This window comes from Chrysemys picta, chromosome 7, assembly GCF_011386835.1.
Source record: "Chrysemys picta bellii isolate R12L10 chromosome 7, ASM1138683v2, whole genome shotgun sequence".
Classification (NCBI taxonomy): domain Eukaryota; kingdom Metazoa; phylum Chordata; order Testudines; family Emydidae; genus Chrysemys; species Chrysemys picta.
In genome coordinates, this window is record NC_088797.1 from 123,064,768 (window position 1) to 123,089,398 (window position 24,631).

The window sequence follows — 24,631 nt, forward strand, 5'->3', positions numbered from 1 at the left end:
ACTAGCAAAGCTGCTGAGATACCTTTTAGGCCTTGTCTTCACTTGGGCCTGTGTGTAGGATACACGTAGCTACAGGCTGTGGTGAAGAGCGGGCTGCAGCCACACTGTGGTGTGTAGCTACACATGGCAGGGAAGAGCTCCAGCAGCAGGGAGGCAATGAGACGCTACCCTGCTAAAAACAGCAGTGTAGACACGGGAAGCACTGCTTGGGCGTGTAGAGAGCTGTGTCGCGTATATATCCTTGGGCTGTAGGCTTGTAAGGGTACTCTACTGTACTCTATCCACCTAAGCCGAGCCTCACCATGTACACTGGGCTAGCTAGGCGTGCAGTGTTTTTCCTCTACACGTCACCGTGAGTGTAGACATACCCTTAGAGGCCGGTATTTCTGAAAGAGCAAGAAGCTGGCTGGTGACCACCATGCCCACTCAGACATGGAGCCATTGAGTATTGCAGCCCCAGGACACAACCATAATGGTTTGCCACCGAGAGGGATTGTTAATTCCCTGTTGTGTCCGTGTTGGGCCACAATATAAAGGTCCAGGACGAATCAGATGTGGTTGGAGCTGCTCCTCACTGGGATTAAATCCATTTTATTTTCCACCAAGGCAAGATTAAAGGAGCTTGTCCACTGAACGCTTTGCAGTATGCGGCTCGTAAAATGAACCAAAGAAGGAAAAACAAAACAATAGCACAGCAGATATTTGTATGCAGAATAATAAGGAGGGAGTCTAGTATATAAACAGATCTGGCTGTTAAGATGCAGCAGGCAGATCGGGAGCATGGCAGCACAAAGCAGCCATGGCAAGGTCCAGAAATAAGGGCCATATCATGCAGAAAAGTTATGTCACCAGCTCAAGAGTGGCATCAGATATGCTAGTGTATCACTTCCAATTGGACCCCTGGGTCACATCAGAGTGCTTAGCAGGAGTGGTATTGTTTCTAGGCAGAGCACGGGCCTGTGGCAGGCAGGAGAACCATATGTGCCAGGAAAGCAAAACCAGCTTGCCAACTCTCTCTGCTCTACAAGGAGGATTGTGTTGCCATTCCGCTGCTTGGATTTCTTTCTTTTTTTTTTAAACACAAATACCATCCCTAATCCTCAGAGCAGCTAATAATAGAACCTAAAAGAAAAGAGCAATTGCACATGTAGGTAAAAAAAGCAACAGAAGTTGGATGAGTGGAAATCCTGCTGGCTGGGAGGAATCCCAGATAAATGAATTTTACCTCACCAAACTCATGATCCAGGATATCATAGGCAAACTGGTTCATTTCTCCCCGCTCCTCCAACTAAACCTTTCATTAAGCATTGTATCAGTACAAGGCTAGGCTGATGAGCTATCAGCCATAAGCACTACACAGAACAATGAAACCCCATGAGTGGATCTTGTCCAAGCACGGAGCCATCTTGGTGGTAGTGGTATGGTTGCATGTGGTGAAGGAGAAGGTTTTTACAATGCTGCCCATTACTATAACGTGAGCACCTCCCAGAGGTTCAAGCAAGAATACTTACCTGGACAAGTATCACCGCACTTAGAAAGCAATGCAGATATTCTTCAGATCTCACTTAAAGTCCCGTTCTTCTATACACACTTGAACTCAGTTGTATCAGCCCATTGGTCATGTTCTGTGCTGCCCAGATGTGAAACTTCATCCCACTGACATAGCCAGCAGAGCTGTTTAGCTCCTGAGTGAGGAATGGCAGTGTCCTATCTGACAGGTGAAGGAGCTGCATTGATACCCTCTGCAGACTCCCCCAGACCTTGGACAAGCGAATGGCATTTCCTACACAGAAGCTTTGCAGATGAAGGGAGTAGAGAATGCAAAAGCCCAGCCCGTATCTGTCCAGTTAATGAATGTTGGGAAAAGTGAAATGTCATCATAAGGGCAAAGAAAACAAGCTTTGCAACTAGTTGGGAAATCAACAAGGGATCAATATATTGCGTTTCACTAAGGAGAGATTTCTTAGTGCAATGGGACGGCAGGAGCATCGCAGCTGGTGGAACCAGCAACAAACCCAGGGTCCATGAGAACATTAAACTAAAAGCAAGAATGAGGTGGAGCATTGGCCTTCAGGAGAAAATACTGAGAAGGGTTCAGTGTCACAGCCCACACTGTTGGAGCGTTGCTTCCCCACTCGCAAATCATCAATAAACCTTCTCGCATCCAAAGGGAAGATTCTGAGACTAGCTCTCGGGCATATCAAACACATTGCCTCACGTTCCCCACCCTCCTTTACCTGCAACTTTGTTTTCAGAACAGAACCAGTTGCCGTCTGGTGCGATTGCTGCTGGGATAAAAAGGATCATCATGGTACAATAATGAGGAACCCGCGGGAGTCTGGTTGCTGGAGAACACAATGTAAAAAATGGTTCTGTCAAGGCTGGTGGGCCCTACCATTAACCTGCTTTGATAGCTGTCGCATTTTTTAGCTCTTACCTTAAAGCGCCACCACCATGAGTTTTGTTTGGCTAAACGGAGCTATTCTTCAGTGCTGAATTCAAAATCAACTCACCCCCCAGAGAAACCCACCTGCATACTCACCTACCTGTACCACAACCAGTGCTGACTTTCATGTCATCACATCATACGCGTGCGTATGGGGTTTCAGTTTAAAAAAATACTGTAACACATCTGTAGCATACACATTGCAGCCACTTATGCCTTCACAGTGACCACAGAGAGTAGACTCTGACAGCCTTGCTGTACAAGTGCAGGCCTCTACCACTCAAGCTAAAGGAGAATCTTTTCTTGTTTTTAGTAGTATAGGGTCTATGACACAGTTGAGCAGTTCTCATTCCATCCAGTAGAGGGCAGTGGTATCTGTACATACCCACTAGCTAGTTCATTTAAAAAATGCAAGGAATGTATTTTGTAAAGGTAAGAATGCCTGGGGCAGGGAAGTGTTCAAAAATGCATCAAGCTGGTCTCTGAGCTCCTGATCGGGACCTGGATTTCCAGCTCCAATTTGACATGCACCGTAATGTGCACAACTTGAATGTTAATGTCAAACTGCCTGATTAGTGAGTCGAAACAACAGACAGGCAGACATCACACTCTTATTGTTTCTGATAGTGTTTGCAGAATTGCAGGCATGAATTTACAGCCTGCTTTTCAAAATGTTGCCCTCAAAATAGGGCAGCTGTCAGGGTAGATCAGCCGAACAATTTGTAGTGTCTCTTGACAGTGGTTAAAGGAGAGGGCTGGGTGTAATGCAGACAGATAGGCAGACATGTAATATGCTCACAACAAGCAGCTGTTCATGCATCCTACTACATGCAACTAACCAGGAAAGGTAATACCTACGCTGAGAAGCTTCCACTGACTAGTCTCAGTGCTTGTAGGGTGTCATATCAGCTCTGCCACCAACTTTCTGTGTGATCTTGGGCAAATCACTTTGCCGCTGTGTGCTCAGTTTCTCCTAGCTGCAAAATGGGGATAAGAAGCCAATATTAATTGTTGGCACAAGTACCAAAGGGCATTAGAGAGGAGGGAAGATCCAGTGATTAGGGCACTACCATAGGACTTGGGAGATCTGGTCCCTGCTCTGTCACAGTGTTCCTAAGCATGTCACTTAGTTTCTGTGTGCCTCAGCTCCCCATCTGTGCAGTGGGGATAATACCCTGCCTCGCAGGGCTATTGTGAGCATAAATGTATTACTGCAGTAAGGGGGGGGGGGCACATATACATAAGTTAGGCCCATGAAATAAATATTGAAAAAGGAACATGTACATAAAGGCATAATGCTGTGGTCACTGAAATCGTTTCATGTATTGCTGCATGCACACCAAAAATTCTTCATTAGGAAAACCTCAGAATCTCTCCTTTGTGGCCAGCAATTTCACAACTGTTAGTTTCCCTTTGAACTAGGATTAAAGATAATAATGTTGTACAGAATTTACTCTAAAGAACCTCAAATGATCAAATATCAAGGCTCCATGTATAAGTAGTCTATAAAGGGTTAATAAATGATTAATGGATGTTATCAGCACATTACAGACATGTGTGGTAGGTGTTATAGATGGGTACCATATAAACACATTAGTAGAAGGTATGAAACATGGCTATAAACATGGTTATAGACTATTGATCTGACAGACGCTAACAATTTGATAACCATTTTACTAAAACATATATTATTTATAAACTGTTTATCAGTAGAATCTCAACATAAAGTGTGACTGAATATAACAGAGAATGAAATCCTCTCTCTCGAATTCTGGAGCAGAGATACAGTTTTACAGTAAATTCTACAGGATAGCAAAAAAGAATTAAAAATGCAATAGGGATAATTTCATTCTCTATTAAATCCCATGGGTATTTAGAATTGATTATTTCCATGGCACCCTATTGTTTTAATCCCTATTAGGATTTGTTCGAACTTTTCGATTAAGGAGTTGGACTAAAATTACAAAAAACTATTTCTGTAGTCTTCTGGGAGCATTCCTAGGATGCACTGGTTTGTAAAATGCCATTTCAATGGTTAATGTCATTTAATTGGTTCCTGGCCTCTGATGAGGTCAACGATCAAAACCAGATGACTATATAGGCATGATAGTTTTCAGACAATTCAGGATTTTTGTCCTGTACACGACAACATTTATGTACCTCACAGGGCTGGGAGAGGCAATTAATGGGTGTGAAGTACATTGAGATCCCTGGAAAGTTAAATCAACTAATCCAGTAAGTCATGAATGAAAACAGTTCCATCGCTTAGCTACTTAGCCACAAAGCAAGTGAGAAGCAGAAGCTACATAAGAATAGCGTCCAGGAGATGCTCTGTTCTAGACTCTATTCCTTCTACACTGAGCAGGATCCGCAACTAAAAGACCACACTCCCCCTTCTCTATAACAGAAAGTGAGCTATTAACTAGTGAGCACCTATCACTTCCCACTGAAGTCAATGGCAAGTGAAGGCGCTCATCTATAATGCAAGAGGTGTTTATTTTCTCCCAGGATTAGGCCCTACGCTGTTGGGGATGTGACAGATACCGACACCTGTCCAGTGTCCAATATCCTTTCATTAACCTCAGTCAGTATCACGGCTGATTTCAGTCACTTGAGACAGGTTGGCCTTTCTTTCTTAGCAATACCAGCTGAGTGGAAACAACAATGCCCTGGATTTCCCTGTGCCCTTGCCACTTACTTATTTATCACAGATCTTCTCAATTAGACCAAATATTTCATTGCTGACGCATAGAATATTCATCAAACTTCCATCTTCTCTTTGAAGCCTTTCTATCACTGCCATTAAAAAAAAAAATCCCCATGTGAAGAATGTCGTATTAGAGGGAAAAAGTCCACTTTAACTCCTAACAACAGCAAGCCTGTTAATAATTGAAGGATTTCCAATATGATACTCTCTCATTGCTCCAGAGCTACTTGATTTACTGTCTTCTGAAGGTGGCAGGGAATTTGCTGCACTAAGATCTCCTCCTTGTGGCCCAGAGGGTTGCTCTCGCACATGCTCAGATGAGAAAAGGTGAAAGCTTCCTCAAGGGAAGGTCATGCAAGCCTTGAAATAGGCCAATTATGCTGCAGAGAGTTGTCTCCTTTGGAGAGGGGCTGAATGGAACGTTCTGAGAGCAGAAGGGTGGTTCGTTATATTGGCGCCGTCATCATAAGACGTGCAGGGTTTCTTCTTAATTGCGTTATGTAACCTGGAGATCACTAGTAAAGCAGCTTGGGGGCTTTTGTGGGGAGTTCCCATGTTATAAATGCTTCCTGGGCACTACTGTCCCTGCAGACATATTTGGGCTAGATCCTCAGCTGGTGTAGATCACCATAGCTCCATTGACTTCCATGGAGCTACACCAGCTGAGGACACAGTTCAAAGACGTCTGTGAGCAGTTAAGGCCTCCATATTCTTCACCACGCTACAATGCTGCTATGAACTTCCCAACAGCAGTAAGGACAGAATTCAGATCCTCCCTTTCCAAAAGCACTAATCCCTAGCATTTGAGGTATGAGGGAATCTCCTTTATATGAGACACAGTCACGCAGTTCTAAAACTATCGAGTAGAGGGCAGTGGTAAACACACACTAGCCTGTTCCTTATGTTAAAACTGCAAGCCCCTTCCTTTTTAGAAGGCTGTCTTCCACCAGCTGTAGGAGGATTGTCCATTTAAAGAAGAGGGGAAGGGAGGTGAGAAGAGTTTTAATATGTCCAAAGTTTATTGCTTTCCTGAGCAAACTGCCAGAAATCAGCCAAACAGTTCCCTATGTCTCTGGCCCTCACTGTATAATTTACTCTCAGGAATCCTTGGCAGTTCGTATGACAACAAAGCTCTGCCTTTCTTGCATTCCGCTGGGGACCATGTATTATTCAGTGCATTTCTATAAGAGAGAGGAATACAGTGAAAATGGAAGAGACAAACTATATTCTTAGTTGGGGGTGGGGGAGAAGAAGTACTTTTGATTTAGTACCTAAATAAAACTTTCAGAAAAAGCTACACTTTCTAAATGCCAGGGCCCAAATATATATAATTACTCATTGGTTGGGTGGCCCAAGAAAGCTTGTCTGTGATCTGTGGGCAATCATACCACTTCATTGAAGCTGTTGGGTATGCTAGCCATCTTCCATTCAGGCTAAATGAGGGAACAATTAAGTGCCTGTCTTTAGTGATAGCTGAAACAATGGAAGCCACAGCCCAAAGACTATAGATTGGGCATTAATTTTTTATTTTAGTGTGTGAGAGAGAGACAATGCCTAAGCCAGCTAAAGAGCAGACAGTGAAAGAAGCAAAAAGCCAAGAAGACAGCAAGAGAAACACCGGTGACGTGGCTCTGATAGACAGCCGAGAGAGCACTTTTTGGGCAGAATGGTGGCTGGAAAGAGGCTTGGAATTGTGAGTAAAGAAACTGCCTCCTGTCTTTTGATTTCTATTGCATTCAGGGAAGCAGGACTTAGTGTGAATTCTTCGTACATAAACAGGATTGTATCAAAGAAACAACTGACTATCATCAATTTCTCCTAACAGAAACAATCCACAAGATTGCAAACATTCATTGACTGACTGCTAAGGTCAAGAAGAGGTAACACTATATTTAGGCCAATACAAAACATACAAACAACTAAAAAATAAGCATAAAATATCCCTTCTCACATACAAAATATTCTGTCTGGGTCTCCCTATATATCTGCATTTTCATGCCAAGAGTAATAAAAGAAACAAAGTAATTTTATAAATGAAGTTCTATCACTCAAGGAAGATATTTAATTAAGTCACTGGTGGTCAAGTCTCCTTTGTGTGCAAGTTACACACCCATTTCATTTCTATCTGATGGAGTCTGGTTTATTTAAAAGAATGGGGAACACATTAGAGAATGATAAAAATGGCCTATTAGGTCATGTAGGCTGGGATTTTCAAAGGAGCCTAAGGTATTTAGGTGTCTAAAATCATGGGAGTTAGGCAGTTTGGGACTATTTTGAAGATTGCAGCTAGAAACAACCTATTAGGTCATCTAGTCGTTACCTCTGATAATTCAGGACTGTTCTCTGTAGTATTGTAATGAACTGACTAGTTCATGAAGTGCCAGGCAATTCACAGGGACTATTCATGTGAGTAACTGCTCACCAATGGGAGTTAGGGGTTCATAATCTGGCTCTTTGGTTGGCAGGCATTAGCCCCATTTTACAGTTAAGTAAACTGAGGCACAATGTGGCTGGGCCAAGATCACCTGGCAAGACAGTGACACCTGGCAGCCTAGACTCTGAGTCCTGGGCTTTAACCAGGCTCTCTCTGTCAGCAGCAACACAAAGCACCAAACACTTGATTATTCCCTTTTAAATTTTTAGTTCAAACTCCAAACTCCAAACTCCTTAGATGCAGAGAAAATTCAGGGGCCCATCTTCCCCCCCAACAGCCTTCACCATAGCCACAGGGGAGGAACCACATCACTGAAGGTGACTGAGAATAAGTCACCTGTTGGCAAGAGGGACATCTGCAAAGTGTCAAAACCAAGCGATTTTTGTTTTGTTTTGCTTCATTTGAAGTCTGGGATTTGATGTCAGTGCTTTGAAAAATGTCTCTTCTCCCCCAGCAGCTAGTGCCAGTTTTGTATGGGTCTCATCAGCTAAGAAAGCCTAGACATAGTTCACTGGCTAAGATACTCTGAAAGAGGAGGGGAAGGAAAGGGAGTTTTAAAGGATGCTCGGTGGAAGCAGTAAGTAACTGGAAGAAAAACAAAAGTTCTGTGTATGAATAACTGACTTTAGACTGGTCTGGTCTGTGTTTTGTGAGCATCGTCCAGCCCTTTAAATGTCAAAATAAACAGGCTGCACTATTAAAATAGAAACATACCACATGGACCATTATTAATTGAGTGAATCAATACACAGAGCAGGCCATGGGGATATTAAATTTTCTTTTAAATGTAGAAACGGCTGGTTCCAAGTCACTAGAAAAAAACCTGCCTGTCTTTTATGCTTTAATTCAGACAACCCCAAAGACCCAGGGCAAAGACCTTTACCACCAATTTTCCACTCCCCCACTATTCTGCTCACTGGCTATTTCACAGGTCAAAGTCTCACCACCCACTGACAAGGGTCACAGCAAAGTTGCGTAATGAAGCTGCTTGAAGATTTTCAGTCAAAGCTTTTTGGATGGGGGGGGGGGGGGTAGCCCTTACCAGCTTGAGGCACCAGAGATGCAGCTCCCCCAGGAAACATCACTCAAGCAAAGATGGTAACTGCCCCCGAGACCGCCTTCCTGCCTGTTCTTGAGGGACATACCCAGGAACTTGACTGACATGCTGGGCTGGCTCCGGAGGGGCTCCATCAGTGGAACCACCGGGCCAGGGAGACAGCACCTGAGGGGAAGGAAGTTGAGGGGTTGCTCTCCTCAGCAGCAAAGGAGCCATCTTTGGCTCTCCAGACTATAGGGCCTGAGACTGACCTAGACCCCACTGGTTCTAAGGGAGGTTGAAGAACAGGGTTGCCAGGCGTCCGGTTTTCGACAGGAATGCCCAGTCGAAAAGGGACCCTGGTGCTGACCAGGCCGTTAAAAGTCAGGTTGGCGATGCAACGGGGCTAGGGCAGGCTCCCCGCCTGCCCTGGTTCCGCGTGGTTCCCGTAAGCGGCTGGCACCTCCCTGCGGCCCAGAGGCACAGGAGCAGCCAGGGATGTCCCATGCGTTGTCCCTGCCTCATGCGCTGGCTCTGCAGCTCCCATTGGCTGGGAATGGCAGCCAGTGGGAGCTGCAGGGACAGTGCCGGCAGGCACGGGCAGTGCGTGGAGCCTCCTTGGCTGCCCCTGTCCCGAGGGTTCACAGGGAGATGTCGCTGCTTCCGAGAGTCGCCTGAGGTAAGCACTGCCTAGAGCCCACACCCCCTCCTGCACCCCAACCCTCTACCCCAGCTCTCAGCTACCTCCTGCACCCAAACTCCCTCCCAGAGCCTGCACCCCCTCCTGCACTCCAAATCCCTCATCCCCAGCCCCACCCCAGAGCCCGCACCCCCAGCCAGAGCCCGCACCCCCTCCTGCACTCCAAATCCCTCATCCCCAGCCCCACCCCACAGCCTGCACCCCCAGCCAGAGCCCGCACCCCCTCCTGCACTCCAAATCCCTCATCCCCAGCCCCACCCCACAGCCTGCACCCCCAGCCAGAGCCCGTACCCCCTCCTGCACTCCAAATCCCTCATCCCCAGCCCCACCCCAGAGCCCGCACCCCCAGCCAGAGCCCGCACCCCCTCCTGCACTCCAAATCCCTCATCCCCAGCCCCACCCCACAGCCTGCACCCCCAGCCAGAGCCCGCACCCCCTCCTGCACTCCAAATCCCTCATCCCCAGCCCCACCCCACAGCCTGCACCCCCAGCCAGAGCCCGCACCCCCTCCTGCATTCCAAATCCCTCATCCCCAGCCCCACCCCACAGCCTGCACCCCCAGCCAGAGCCCGCACCCCCTCCTGCACTCCAAATCCCTCATCCCCAGCCCCACCCCAGAGCCCGCACCCCCAGCCAGAGCCCTCACCCCCTCCTGCACTCCAAATCCCTCATCCCCAGCCCCACCCCAGAGCCTGCACCCCCAGCCAGAGCCCGCACCCCCTCCTGCACTCCAAATCCCTCATCCCCAGCCCCACCCCACAGCCCGCACCCCCAGCCAGAGCCCGCACCCTCTCCTGCACTCCAAATCCCTCATCCCCAGCCCCACCCCAGAGCCCACACCCCCAGCCAGAGCCCGCACCCCCTCCTGCACTCCAAATCCCTCATCCCCAGCCCCACCCCACAGCCCGCACCCCCAGCCAGAGCCCGCACCCTCTCCTGCACTCCAAATCCCTCATCCCCAGCCCCACCCCAGAGCCCGCACCCCCAGCCAGAGCCCGCACCCCCTCCTGCACTCCAAATCCCTCATCCCCAGCCCCACCCCACAGCCTGCACCCCCAGCCAGAGCCCGCACCCCCTCCTGCACTCCAAATCCCAAATCCCCAGCCCCACCCCAGAGCCCGCACCCCCAGCCAGAGCCCACACCCCCTCCTGCACTCCAAATCCCTCATCCCCAGCCCCACCCCACAGCCTGCACCCCCAGCCAGAGCCCGCACCCCCTCCTGCACTCCAAATCCCTCATCCCCAGCCCCACCCCACAGCCTGCACCCCCAGCCAGAGCCCGCACCCCCTCCTGCACTCCAAATCCCTCATCCCCAGCCCCACCCCACAGCCTGCACCCCCAGCCAGAGCCCGCACCCCCTCCTGCACTCCAAATCCCTCATCCCCAGCCCCACCCCAGAGCCCACACCCCCAGCCGGAGCCCTCACCCCCTCCTGCACTCCAAATCCCTCATCCCCAGCCCCACCCCAGAGCCCGCACCCCCAGTCAGAGCCCGCACCCCCTCCCACACCCCAACCCTCTACCCCAGCACTCAGCTACCTCCTACACCCAAACTCCCTCCCAGAGCCTGCACCCCCTCCTGCACTCCAAATCCCTCATCCCCAGCCCCAACCCAGAGCCCACACCCCCAGCCAGAGCCCTCACCCCCTCCTGCACCCCAAATCCCTCATCCCCAGCCCCACCCCAGAGCCCGCACCCCCAGTCAGAGCCCGCACCCCCTCCCACACCCCAACCCTCTACCCCAGCACTCAGCTACCTCCTACACCCAAACTCCCTCCCAGAGCCTGCACCCCCTCCTGCACTCCAAATCCCTCATCCCCAGCCCCAACCCAGAGCCCACACCCCCAGCCAGAGCCCTCACCCCCTCCTGCACCCCAAATCCCTCATCCCCAGCCCCACCCCACAGCCTGCACCCCCAGCCAGAGCCCTCACCCCCTCCCACACCCCAACCCCCTGCCCCAGCCTGTTGAAAATGAGTGAGTGACGGAGGGAGGGAGGAGGGATGGAGTGAGCGAGGGGTGGGGCCTCAGGGTAGGGTGGGGTAGGGCCTCAGGGAAGGGATGGGGCAGGGCAAGGATGTTTGGTTTTCTGCAATCAGAAAGTTGGCAATCCTATTGGAGAGTCCCTCGGGGGGAAGAACAGGGGACTTTGATTTGATTTGATTTGATTTAGTTGGGGATTGGTCCTGCTTTGAGCAGGGGGTTGGACTAGATACCTCCTGAGGTCCCTTCCAACCCTGATATTCTATGATTCTATGACTTCATCCACTCTTGGGATTGGGGTGCCCCAGGAGGGGGCTACATAAAAAACTGGGTTTTTGACTAAATGAACAGTTTCACAGCAAACAAGTGATTTCCTCCACACAAAAAAAACATCGTTTTTTGTTACGGAAAAAAATGACTTTTTCAGATTTCCGCCAAATTTTTTTCCTTTTTCAAACATTTTTCATTGTCAACAAACACTGTTTTTTCAACCCATTTCTGACTAGCTCTGTTATGTAATTCTATGGCCTAATAATGTGTGCGTGCAACTACAACAAAAAATGTTCCCAGTCATTTTTAAAGCTGTCTCCGCCCCACAAAGGAAACATTTCCAAGATGGCCCCCGTCCCGCTTCTGCAGTCAAATGACTGGCAAGTGCAGGATTTCAGGCCGAACTGGCTCACAACAATCTTTCTCGGTGCCAATACATATGTAAGCGGGGGAATGGTCCCGCTATTGTGGGGAAATTTCCTGACTTCTGCACTACCCCGGTGAGGTGGGCAAGCGAAAGGATCTGAGTCCCCGCTCCCACTTCCTTTACCCAGAGGCCTCCCTGCCCTTGAGGGCTCCCCTTCCACTCTCCTGTCTGGCTGAGTCCTCGTAACCCCAACAAGGCTGGGCCCAGGATTCCTGGGGGGCTCGACCCCCAACCCTGCTGTGGTCACCTAGGACAGGGGCTAGGGTGTCCCCACTCCGGGGTACTCTCTTTACACTGGGCACCTCCCTGACCCACTGATTATTCCATACAATTTAAAGCAAATACAAGTTGTTTAATTAACAATTAATCTAAAGAAAAGAACAAGGAAAAATGGGAAAGGTTAAAGGAAAACACATCACCCTGCTCTGTGGCAGGGAACATCACAACCAGTGTCTCTGGAATGTCAGGGCAGGTCACAGTCTGCTTCTTGTAGGTCCCAGGCTCCTTCTCAGGCCCAGGCCGTGCTGCAGAGACGCTGCGGGTTGGACACTTGCAATGGTGGTGGCCACACACCTCCGGGCTTTGAGTGGTGGGACCCTTCTTCCCAGCGTCAGCCCCCCGTAGGGTTAAGGTCCCCCTCCCGGTCTGGCCTGCAAGGGCCCTTGTCTGGGGGTGTCTTTCTGTGCTGGGCCCTTTGCCCAGGTTCCCCCTTGGCTGGCCCCACTTGCTCACCACACCTGGCTCTGTGGCTGCAGCTCTGCTCCCAGCACAGGATCTGCTCTCCCCGGGCTGCGTCTCTGGCTCTGTGGCTGCAGCTCTGCTCCCAGCACAGGATCTGCTCTCCCTGGGCTGCGTCTCTGGCTCTGGATCTGGCACGGTTCTGCTCTCCAGCTTAGCTTGGGCCCCTGCTCTCTCCTTAGCTCGGCCCCACTCTGTCTGACTCAGGCCATTCCAGTTCACACGGAGGACGGGACCCCCTCTGGCCTCCTGACTCCCTGATTAGCTGCCCGCCCTGTCAATCAGGCTGATCTGGAGCATTGGCCTCTCCCCATGGTTCCTGGGGACTGTCAGTCTCAGGCTCCTGATTTGCCCTCGACCCTTCCCCTTTTAGTGCTGGGAGCTAGCAACCCAAACACCCCCACTGAATGTTAGTAAGGGGGCAACAGTCCCCTTACACATAGGTAGGAAATAACCTGGGAAGAAACTGCTAAAACCTTGCAGGAAAGTATATAAAAAAGTTTAAATTTAATTATTTTTGCAAGCTGCCAGTCTTGAGGCAACTTAGCTCAGCTCTTTCCCAGGGCTTTTCTTGTAGTGCAAATGCCGAAATGAGAAAGTTCCTACTTCAGCTTGCATCTTCTGTTGCGTAGCTCTTGATGCAGTGCATACATGCCCAGTTTGTGCCTCTCAGGAGGTCAGGCAGTGAAGACCCTTATCAGTAAAATGCTGGGTTAGCAAACAGCAGAGCCTACAGACATGATGCATTGCATGATCTGTTGCTAGTTCCTCCATAGGAACGTGTACAAAGATTCATATTCCGTGACCGAGGCATTGGATTAGATTAATCAAACACCTCAGAGCTCTCAGCTTGCTCTCCTCGGGGGGCCTCATTTTAAAAGACAGCCTAGTTTGGGCTGACAGGAAATCATTCTGGTTTTATGAGGACTTTAATCCTCACAGGTGATCTTTCACTTACTGCTGGCACCGAGATCCCAGAGCTGGGGAAGGAGTTATAAGGGGAATTAATTATGGCAACTGCAGACCAAGCTCAGATAAAGTTTCCCTGCATGACTATATCCAGAGAGAGAAGGGAGTGGGAAACAAAGAAGCGCAACTGGATTTTCTTCCAGTAAGAAAATGAGCTGCAGCGGCACAGAGCTTATGAAGTACACTCAAACACATGCTGTAGAAACCAGCTAAGCAGAGGCAAGAATGGGAAGAAATCCTCCCTCTCTCTCAGTCTGCACAGACAGCTGCAGCAGTCTGCAAAAGGCCAGGCCTTTGGGACCCAATTCTGATCTCATAAATAAGTAGTTACTCCACTCAAATCAATGGAGTTACACCAGCATAATAGAGACCGGAATCAGCACCTGATCAGAATACTCAGCCAGGCCTGTCCTAGCTACTTCAGACATGCTGCACTCTTCAGTGCCCTGACATTTCTCTCCAGGCAGTTTATATTTCCATCCAGATTCCTCCTACAGTGCCATCGGCTCCCACACGCTCCTGACCCTTTTCAGGACACACAGCCTCATCCTCTCCACGTACGCTGAGAAGCCACTTTTTTCCAATCAAACTCTTAAGGTTTTCTCTTAACAATAAAGAATGGAGTGAATCTAGTATTTGATCCAGGGAGATAAAATTGGAGGCTTCAGGAGAAGCGCCAGGGTTTTTGCCACCCTAGGTGGCAGCGCTCCTCCTCAGAGCATTCGGCGGCGGGGGTCCTTCCGCTCCGCGTCTTCGGAGCGCTTCGGTGGCGGGTCCCGGAGCGAGTGAAGGACCCGCCGCCGAAGCGCCCCGAAGACGCAGAGCGGAAGGACCCCCGCCGCCGAATTTCCACCGAGGACGGCAAAATGCTGCCCCCCAAATCCTGCCGCCCCAGGCGACCGCTTAGGGTCACCTAGTGGAAGCGCCGGCCCTGGGAGTCTTCCTCTTTCATCTCTCCTCCACCTCATTGCTCTGCCCATGCCTTCACAATCAGGACAAATTCAGACTGGAAATAAGGTGTAAATTTTTAATGGTGAGCCTAATTAACCATTAGAGTGACTTACCCAGGATTCTCCAGTACCAGCACTTTTAAATCAAGACTGGATGTTCTTCTAAAAGCTCTGCTCTAGGAATTATTCTGGGGAAGTTCTATGTCCTGTGTTATACAGGAGGTCAGACCATATGATCACAGCAGTCCCCTCTGGCCTTGAAATCTATGAATGACTTATAACAATACACTCATCTACTCCATCAAGGTTTGATCCTTCACGTTTGAAGACAAGTGGAGTTTTGTTACCGACTCAAATGCGATCAGTGTTCTTACAAGGCCTTTGTTGACCGAGATAAGTTACTCTGTGGTTTTGTGCTATTCACAAATAGAAAGTAGGGTAAGAAACTCTGTGGTCCTGATTCTCCTCTCACATCAGCCTAACTCTGACTGAAGGGGAATGACATGAGTGAATCAGGAGCACAATTAGCTGGATAGCACTTTCCACCTCAAGGATCAAAGCACTTTGCCAACATTAAGAACAGGAGTACTTGTGGCACTCCTGTTCTTTTTGCGGATACAATCTAACACGGCTGCTACTCTGAAATTTGCCAACATTGATGACCTCCATTTTCCAAATGGGGAAAAACAGACAGAGAGGTTAAGTGATGTGACAAACGTCACGTAGGGAAAGTCACTAGCAAAGTCACTTAAACTCATTTTCATCTACACGAGGGCTTGACCCACACTGACTCACTGAGATGCATAATATCCAGACTTTTGAGTGTCTTCTTAAGCAGCTTTTTACCAGTCTTCATTTCCTTCACTGTTACATTGCTTATGGTTTGACTTGACATCATAGTCCCAGAATGAAGTCCTTGAAGGTCCATAGTGTTATTTAACGCAAGTAAAAATAACATAAGAACGGCCATACTGGGTCAGACCAAAGGTCTATCCAGCCCAGTATCCTGTCTTTGTCAGTGGCCGATGCCAGGTGCCCCAGAGGAATGAACAGAACAGGTAATCATCAAGTGATCCATCCCCTGTCGCCCATTCCTAGCTTCTGGCAACCAGAGGCTAGGGACAGGGCCGCCCAGAGGATTCAGGGGGCCTGGGGCAAAGCAATTTCGGGGGCCCCTTCCATAAAAAAAGTTGCAATACTATAGAATACTATATTCTTGTGGGGGCCCCTGTGAGGCCTGGGGCAAATTGCCCCACTTGCCACCCCACCCCACCCCCTGGGCAGCCCTGGCTAAGGACACCATCCCTGCCCATCCTAGCTAATAGCCATTGATGGACCTATCCTCCATGAACTTATCTAGTTCTTTTTTGAACCTTGTTATAGTCTTGGCCTTCACAACATCCTCTGGCAAAGAGTTCCACAGATTGACTGTGTGTTGTGTAAAGAAATACTTCCTTTTGTTTGTTTAAACCTGCTGCCTATTAATTTCATTTGGTGACCCCCTAGTTCTTGTGTTATGAGGAGCAAATAACACTTCCTTATTTACTTTCTCCACACCAGTCATGATTTCATAGACATCTATCATATCCCCCCTTAGTCGTCTCTTTTCCAAGCTGAAAAGTCCCAATCTGATTAATCTCTCTTCATACGGAAGCCGTTCCATACCGCTAATCGTTTTTCTTGCCCTTTTCTGAACCTTTTCCAATTTTAATATATCTTTTTTGAGATGGGGCGACCACATCTGCACGAAGTATTCAAGATGTGGGCATACCATGGATTTATATAGGGGCAATATGATATTTTCTGTCTTATTATCTATTCCTTTCCTAATGATTCCCAACATTCTGTTCACTTTTTTGCCTGCTGCTGCACATTGACTGGATGCTTTCAGAAAACTATCCACAATGACTCCAAGATCTCTTTCTTGAATGCTAACAGCAAATTTAGACTCTATCATTTTATATGTATAGTTGGGATTATGTTTATCAATGTGCATTACTTTGCATTTATCAACATTGAATTTCATCTGCCATTTTGTTGCCCAGTCAGCCAGGTTTGTGAAATTCTTTTGTAACAATTTGCAGCCTGCTTTGGACTTAACTATGTTGAGTAGTTTTGTACCATCTGCAAATTTTGCCACCTGTTTACCCCTTTTTTCCAGATAATTTATGAATACGTTGAATAGGACTGGTCCCAGTACAGATCCCTGGGGGACACCACTATTTACCTCTCTCCATTCCGAAAACTGACCATTTATTCCTACCCTCTGTTTCCTATCTTTTAACCAGTTACCAATCCATGAGAGGACCTTCCTTCTTATCCCATGACAGAAATAGAAGTAATTGCTTGATTTTCTCCATATTAAAATAGTCCCATGTTAATGGGTCTTCTCCCCAGGAGTCAGAATTGGTTCCCTGGTGGTAGAAGACTCCATAAGTGAATCCAGAATAGACTGCTAGTGGGTTAGAGATGCTGTAATCAAAATGGTTGGAAGGAAAGAAACCTAGTTGCAAATGGGAGTTAGAAGCGGGTTAGAAGTGCATTGAGCTCTTAGCTATTCTTAAATGTGCTAACACATGCATACATTCTCAGCCATGATCAAGTAGCCTAGAGGTGCCATCCCGTGTCTCTTTAGATCACCATATATTTGAACATATTCTAAGTGGGTCAATTTAAAGCTTAGGATTCAACTCAACCAGTGTCATGCATGTTAGCACTTGGTCTGCACTAGACTTTTAGATCTAGTTAGGCAACATCTTCCAACAGCATACCTTTAAATACTAATCCAGACACCGCTTCTGTGACGAGCATCACTTTCGCAGGGTCCTATTTTAGCAGGGCTTCTCTATGAACAGTGTGGGGAGGGGGTCGCATAGGTGTTCTTTAGAGGGCTGCCAAATGTTGATGCAAACTCCAAGACATTGACAGTGCAATGGTGCGAGACCAAGCCCTGATTTCATTTCCTGTATCAGGGCTCAGCCTCCACTATGCCTGAATCTGGATGAGATTGGACTAAGGAGATGCCACTGACAGGGTTCACTTCTTTGTGCCATGATAGGACAGGAGCAGCAATGCAATAAGTACATAGCTACAACACTGGAAAAGTTCATTACTCTATAAACAATCCCACTAAAAATCAGTGAGACTACTGATGGAGCAAGTTACTACTCAATGTGAGTGGGACCCTGTATTCACATCCTACACACTATTGCAATAATATTTGTACAAAATATGCCTTGTGAGGTATCAGATGAAAGCTAATAACACACTGGTAATCAATATTATTGCAGAATGCCTGTTTTAACCTTATATGTGAAGTTATGAAGTCCCTCTGTAAGATGTTATTAGAACGTGTTTAAGACCAGACAGGCTAGCCTAGGTAAAGGTGACAAATAGGTCTGTCCTAGAGAAAGTAATATAGGTTTACTTCCATTTACATCTTATCAGTAAACAAACCTATTGCGTTAAGCCCGTGGGGGGTATCCTGATCTGAACTCAAGAGATGGAGAATTAGCATGGTTTCTGCACTCCAGAGAGAGACAGGGGACTGAATCCTTGTCAGACAAAGACATCCCTTTGGGGATATAAGGAATGGAGAGAGACTACATTCATCTTAGCAGACAAAGAAAACAAACGATCTGATCTCTGTGATGGGTCCTGGCCAGGCCAGCCAGTAAAGTCTGGAAAGGAGGCTGTGGGTGAGAGAAACCATCTTGAACAAAGACTGTATCTTGCTAGATTAAGTTTTAGACTCTCAGATACGTGTTTTCATTTTTCTTTACTTGTAAACATCTCTGCCTTTATCCTTTTACTTGGTATCACTTAATCCCTGCTCTTTTGTTAATAAACCTGTTTTACCTTCATTCGAGATCTCCAGTGCTGTGTAAGTTTAGTAAAAGTGTGCTTCAAGACAGATGACAGTGGAGTGTTTGACTGCCTCTGTAAAGTCAGCCAACCTAACACTTTCTCTGAGAGGATCCAGGGAGAGGGACTGGTTCCTGCAGCAGGACAATTTTGGGAAAAGTTAGGGTTGGAATAGTACCAAGGTTAGCCTACAAGGAGTAATCAAGATGAGGCTTGGGGATTGCTTCAGTCAGAACCCTGGAGCAAATCAGCATGGCCACAAGACACCCAGGATTACAAGGCAGACAGTGATCTAACCTCTTACTGGCCTGAGTGAACCCCAAAATGTCTCAGTGAGTAAGGGTGGTAGAATCAGGCCTTTCATGATCAGCAAACTTGGAATGGTTCAGTTCAGATGAACCCCAAAAGGTTAGGTCCTCCCCCACAGCTCTTGGAGCTGCCAAGCTGGAACCCCAGGAGTGCTGGCTGTCTGGGGAGAGTCCTAGCTCATCCCACTTCCAAAGGAGTCAAGCGTCTTGAACTAACAACCTCCATCGTAACCAGGAACCAGCGTTCCTGAGTTCTGTTCCCAGCTTGGCCACTTACTTGCTCTGTGACCTTGAGCAAGTAACCTTCCTGATGCTGCGTTTTCTTTTTTTTTCACCCAATCTGTAAAATAAGCCCTATAGCTCAGAGATTTTTGGGAGCGCTGATTGATGTTTGTCAAGCGCTTTGCAAACCTCATATGAAAGGATATAAGAGCAAATTAGTACTAACTCCATTATCCCAGTGCATTTCTCCTTGTTTCTTCAGTGAGGCCCATGCTGGTACCTTTTTTCTAAGCCATCTCTACTACCCCATGCTCTTCTTACCCAGATGAACAGAGCTCACCTGCCCTGCAGGGCTTTCCCAGAAGAGATAATACCCTCAAGAGCTCTGTTGCCTTTTCCACTCCCCCACCCTGAGGTCAGCTGTGGCAAGAGAAGTCCCTGGTAGCACGGCTCTATTGGAGCCATGATACCGTAGGGTGACCAGATAGCAAGTGTGAAAAATCGGGACATTTTTGCCTATATGAGACAAAGCCCCTAATATTGGGACGGTCCCAATAATATCAGGACATCAGGTCACCCTATGCTACTAGGACCAAGGTGCCAATTAGAGGCACAGAGCTTCCATATGGATTCTCCTGGCCTCTCACAGACCTCTGTGGATCTTCCAGCTTCAGAGATAACGTCCTCGCAGCTTGTTCCACCTGGTAGACATTCACCTCCCGAATCAACAAGGGGAGAGGTGCTCCAGGAGGGATTCTTTATGGAAACTAGTTGCTCCTCCCCTGCCCCACCCATGAGGTTCTTCCCTGGAAGGTGAGATCACTGCACACACAATGGTGCTTTTATAGCATACGGTCTACCATTTGCTGAGGCAGGGTTCTGATGAAAGAGGTGGCGTTGGGTTCTTACAACAGGACCCAGGAAGTGGGTAGAGCAGCGGGAAACGGTAGAAAACAACGTGAGCAACACTGCCAAGCCCGAGTAATTCATAGCCAGGGAAGGACTCTGTCGTTTCTTTACGGGATATCGAGAAGCTGAATTTGCAGGAGCAGCCGCTGTCAGAGGCCCCAAGTCTTTGAGATGCTCTGTGTCTTTGGGCTTCTACATATTGTTCCTGTCTTGTTTTTTCACTGGAACACCAGTAAACCCTGTCAAATATTTTTACACCAGCTGCTGAAGAATGATTCATCCAATCTGCGCATCCAACTTGCTGGGTGATGCACTGCACAGAGCCCTCTCATGCTCTCCTAATGGCAAAGCTTCCTCTCTCTGCTTTCGCTCAGCAAATGGCATCGTAGCTGCACTACGTGCTTAGCACTGTGGTTCACACTTCTTTCTATGGCATCCGTAGATGTCCGTGGAGCTGGGACACATGCCGTGGTGGTAACCGAGCTGTGCATTGGCAACGCAGAGACACATGGCGCTGTTGACCTACTCCCCGAGTTCGTAGCTCCGTATGACTGTGCTAGAGACCATTGCAGGGCTGATAGTTTTCAAGAAGCTGCCCAGTGCCTGACTCACAGCAGAAGTGTGGAGTCAGAACGGATCCAGGATTGTGCAGCTTTCCCAACCCTTTTCCTTTGCTCCTCTCCGCTGCCCTGGCCACAACTGCCCATCCTATGCAAGTCCAGGGAGGCATGATCTTCCCAAATGGAAAATATTGGGATTGTAGAAGCAATTTAAAACTAATCACTCAGTGCGTACTGCGGAGAAGCCAGGGTGCCTGCATCATCTCCAGAATTTGCCATCTCATTTTGATTCTCCTCCTTTCAGATGTTGAACAAACATCAGCCCTATCAGATCCTTGGTGCATCCATTGGTGGAAGAACCACTGGAGGAAGGATGGTACAGTGGTTCGGGCACTAGGTTAGGCTGCTGGATTCAAGAATCTGCTCCTCCGCAAATCAGTGGTCATCTACGAGGTGGAGATACAACTCAAAATGGGACCAGTGCTGCAAAATGCAGATACAGATCCAAAACATCCTTAAGGTTTGAGGCGTATTCAGATCCCGGAGTTTTCATTTGGCCTCACGACGAGTTATAGCAACCACAAAGTTTGGACCCAGATGTACATGCAACAACCTTTCCCAAAAGTCCAGGGATGGCTGGGTATGGGCGTAGGCTTCGGCCCCATAAATCTAGGTTCATCTGTACAAATATTTACTATTGAAGTCTGTTCTTGTTGATACAAGTTGTGCATTTATATCCTAGTCTGGGGACTTTCCGATTACCACCAAGTGGCCAATGCAGCATTGAGTATTTGGACTCCCCTGGTTGAGAGACACAAGGTAGCACAACATAAAGCTATTGACTAACATGCAAACTAGAGCTGGTTGAAAATTCCCAACAATTGTTTAAAGCTTTCCATGGAACAGGTCAATTTTGACAATTTCATTTCAGAAAAAAGTCAGAATTTTCCTTTTCAAATGTTAGCGGAATTGAACATTTCAATTTTCTGTTCTGAAACTCCTTGTCCTTTTGAATTGTTTTCTTTAAAGTCAAAATGGATAAACATTTTGATTTTAATCAAAACAGAACATTCTGATCATTCTGAAACTCCCCTCCCCCTCCCCCCACAAAAATCTATTTCACAGGGAAAAAAAACTTTTTGGTTCTGATTTGGAAAGAAAACAAATTTAGAAATCTCAAAGTTTTTCACTGAATGGAAATTCCAGTTCTTGCACAGCTCCAGTACAAGCCTTTACTGTAGTAACACTTCTATGGTGCTCTGTGCCACTCTGAATAATACACTCTTCAGAAGCCAGTTTCTCTGCCTGTGATGGCACCTTTATGCAGAAGGCTAAAGAAGTTACTGAACTACTTAGCATACGAGTGCTTTGCTAGATCAGAGTCTAAATAATTCCACCTTGCATGCCAATTCAACTGATCTGCATTGAATATGCAGGTAAGGGCCCTTGTTCTCCTCTCACACTTGAGACAACCAGGAGTAGCCCCAATAAACCAGTGCAGTCACACCAGCATAAATGAGAGGGGAACCAGGCCCATCAGATGTACAGCACAGACAACTTTTAATCACAAGTGTCACAATATTTCTTGTTTTTCTTACAGCCACAGTAGGAATCGTGTTATTACTTGAGAACATCAGCTTTCATTTCCAAACCCAAATCAGTTTCTAGCTCTCATGGTTGCAGAGAACATCTTGAAACAGATGTCAAAATAATCCCCTATTTTTTTTTTCAGTATCTTGTGATTTTTTTTTAAGCCAATCTCATGGACTTTTAAAATTCTTGGCGTCGGCGAGTCCAGATGTATGCAGCGCAGTGGCTTTAATTCCAGTAACCTTGACAATCCATGCATTACTGGGACCTTCTGCCCAGTGATCTCTTAACCCTGGTTGATGTGAATCCTCCAAGAGCGAGACATAGAGAGGAGGCGATGGGTGTGAGGAAATGCACTAAAATGGGCTTTGGAGAACTGGAACCGAACCTGGCGGTCATTGGTGTAGCTCCATTGAAGCAGAGGGAGTTCAGGCAACTTATACCATCTGTGGATCTGATCCCCAGATTGGCCATCTCTGCAATGGACTATAACCTTCTTTCCACATCCATAGCCGTAGGGAGCCCAACCGCTTCTTCTCCCACACTGAGTACTAGTGCTTTAGTTACATGTGAATAAAACAGAGCATTTTCTCTGTCTTAATTGGGCACACTCCAAAAATTGCAGATGGTTTTGCACTAGAGATTTCTGCTGTAACTCATCTCCCATAACAGTGAATTCAGATTTCCCCCCTTTTTTTCCCCTGCGGTAATGATACGTGAAGCAAGATAGAGTTTGGGGGCAGCGGGTTCTTTGTGCAAAGAATGTTGTGCCCAAGTACTGCAAGAGCCTCAAATGCCAGTCGAGAGATGGCACCCTGAGGACAAAGGCTAGTTATGAACCATGTGATGTTTTACATATGAAAATATTCCAGGCAGCACACAGAGAAGACATTGAATTTCATTTTACTGTATTTTATAGGCTTTAAAATGTGCCTGCCAGGGACCGTTTTATGTTCACAGCAATGTTGGCTTGCGCTGTGATCCGGTCACATCTTACAAGCAGGATCAGAACTATATCCAGTGGTGCCAGTGATTCAGGATGAGACCTTTGTCTCTGAACCAATACCCCAGCATTTTGGTAGGGAGCATTAATTCCACTGAAGGTTCTGTCCATCAAATAATATGTAAACCTAAAATCATGATCACTGACGGTCATCAAAGACCTCATAGTATTTTTTGCAAGAGTAGGAGTGTTTGATTGGAATTCGGCCAGAATATTGAGTCTAAGTAATTACAAACTTCCCCTGCAGTTTCAATTGTATATAGTATTCTTCATTTCCTGTCCTAACCCAATGTGTAACACTGCTGTACAAAAGGTGCCATCTTCCACACAACCGTGTTTGTATTAGAACTGGTTGAAATTTTCCCCCCAAAAGATATTTTGACAAAGAGTGGCTTTTCAATCCAAATCAAATTTTTCACAGAAAGTTTCTCATTTTGGTTGAAAGTTTGCTTTTTAGACAAATAAAACGAAACGGAAAAGTGCAAAATATTTCATTTTCTAAAACTGGTTTTAGTGAAGTTTCTCATGTTTTTGAAAACTGAAAATTTTTACTGAAAACTGTTTTAAAAAACGGACTATTTCTCAGTTCTTGCTGTGCTAATGTTTTTTTGTTTTTCAAAGTTCTGGATTTTTAAAAAAAAATTCTGGGGGAAATAATTGGCATTTTTAGACCAGCTCTAGTTTGTACATTTCAGTTTGTTCAATGCAGTGGGATTCTTTGAAATAAGAAGCACTGTGGATATGAAGTAAATAATTATGCACATATCTACTAGAGAGGCAAATTCTAAACTCACTGGCAGCAGATCTCAATGCTATCTCCTACAGATAAGTTATAAGTTAGCCTAATGGTATGAACGATCAGTGCTGTTCTGTGTTCATGAATCACAGAGTGTATATTCCAACTTTTACAACATACATTACTTAACTTGAGGTGTTATTTTTAGATTTTAATTATAAGTTTCAAAAATTAACCAGAGTCAGTGAGGAATGGGTGAACTGGTTTGGAAAATCTAAGCGTCTCCTCTTATTACCACCGCCTCCTCATTAACTGTCATGATATATGGAATCATAGAACTTCTTTAAAAAAATCATTTAAAACCACCAGCTACAGAGCATACCAAGAGGCTTCTGCAAAGCTTGAGTTCTAGCTTCCTTGTTTACCAGGCAGTGACTAAATAATATACCGCAAGCAAATAGATCATTACATTAACCACCTACCAAAAGAGGACCTCTAAACATTTGCAGCACCAAACTTACACCAAATAGTTTATTAAGGATCTGAAATATTCGGGTACATGAATACTTTTCTACTGTTGGTGCCTGACCTAAACACTCCTGAACTTCAGGGTTATTTGGAGCCAGATCTGAATCTGGAGGCTTGGGATCTTTTCTATTTTGTTTCATTCCTATATTTCAAGAACTGCTGAATTGCATCACTTCACTGAACTCAATAGAGCAGCATCAATTTACACCAGCTGAGGATCAACATCCAATCTTTAGGTCACCTAACTGAACT

The 24,631-nt window shown here is 46.9% G+C and overlaps 1 protein-coding gene across 1 annotated transcript in view; it reads right to left on the bottom strand.

Moving 5' to 3' along the window:
- SORCS3 (sortilin related VPS10 domain containing receptor 3) overlaps positions 1-1,801 on the bottom strand; it is a 530,373-nt gene extending 528,572 nt beyond the window's left edge. The window contains exon 1 of the mRNA XM_065552531.1: positions 1,512-1,801. The gene's annotated coding sequence lies outside the window, so the exon portion shown is untranslated. The remainder of the gene's footprint in view (positions 1-1,511) is intronic.
- Between the last annotated feature and the right edge of the window lie 22,830 nt (positions 1,802-24,631).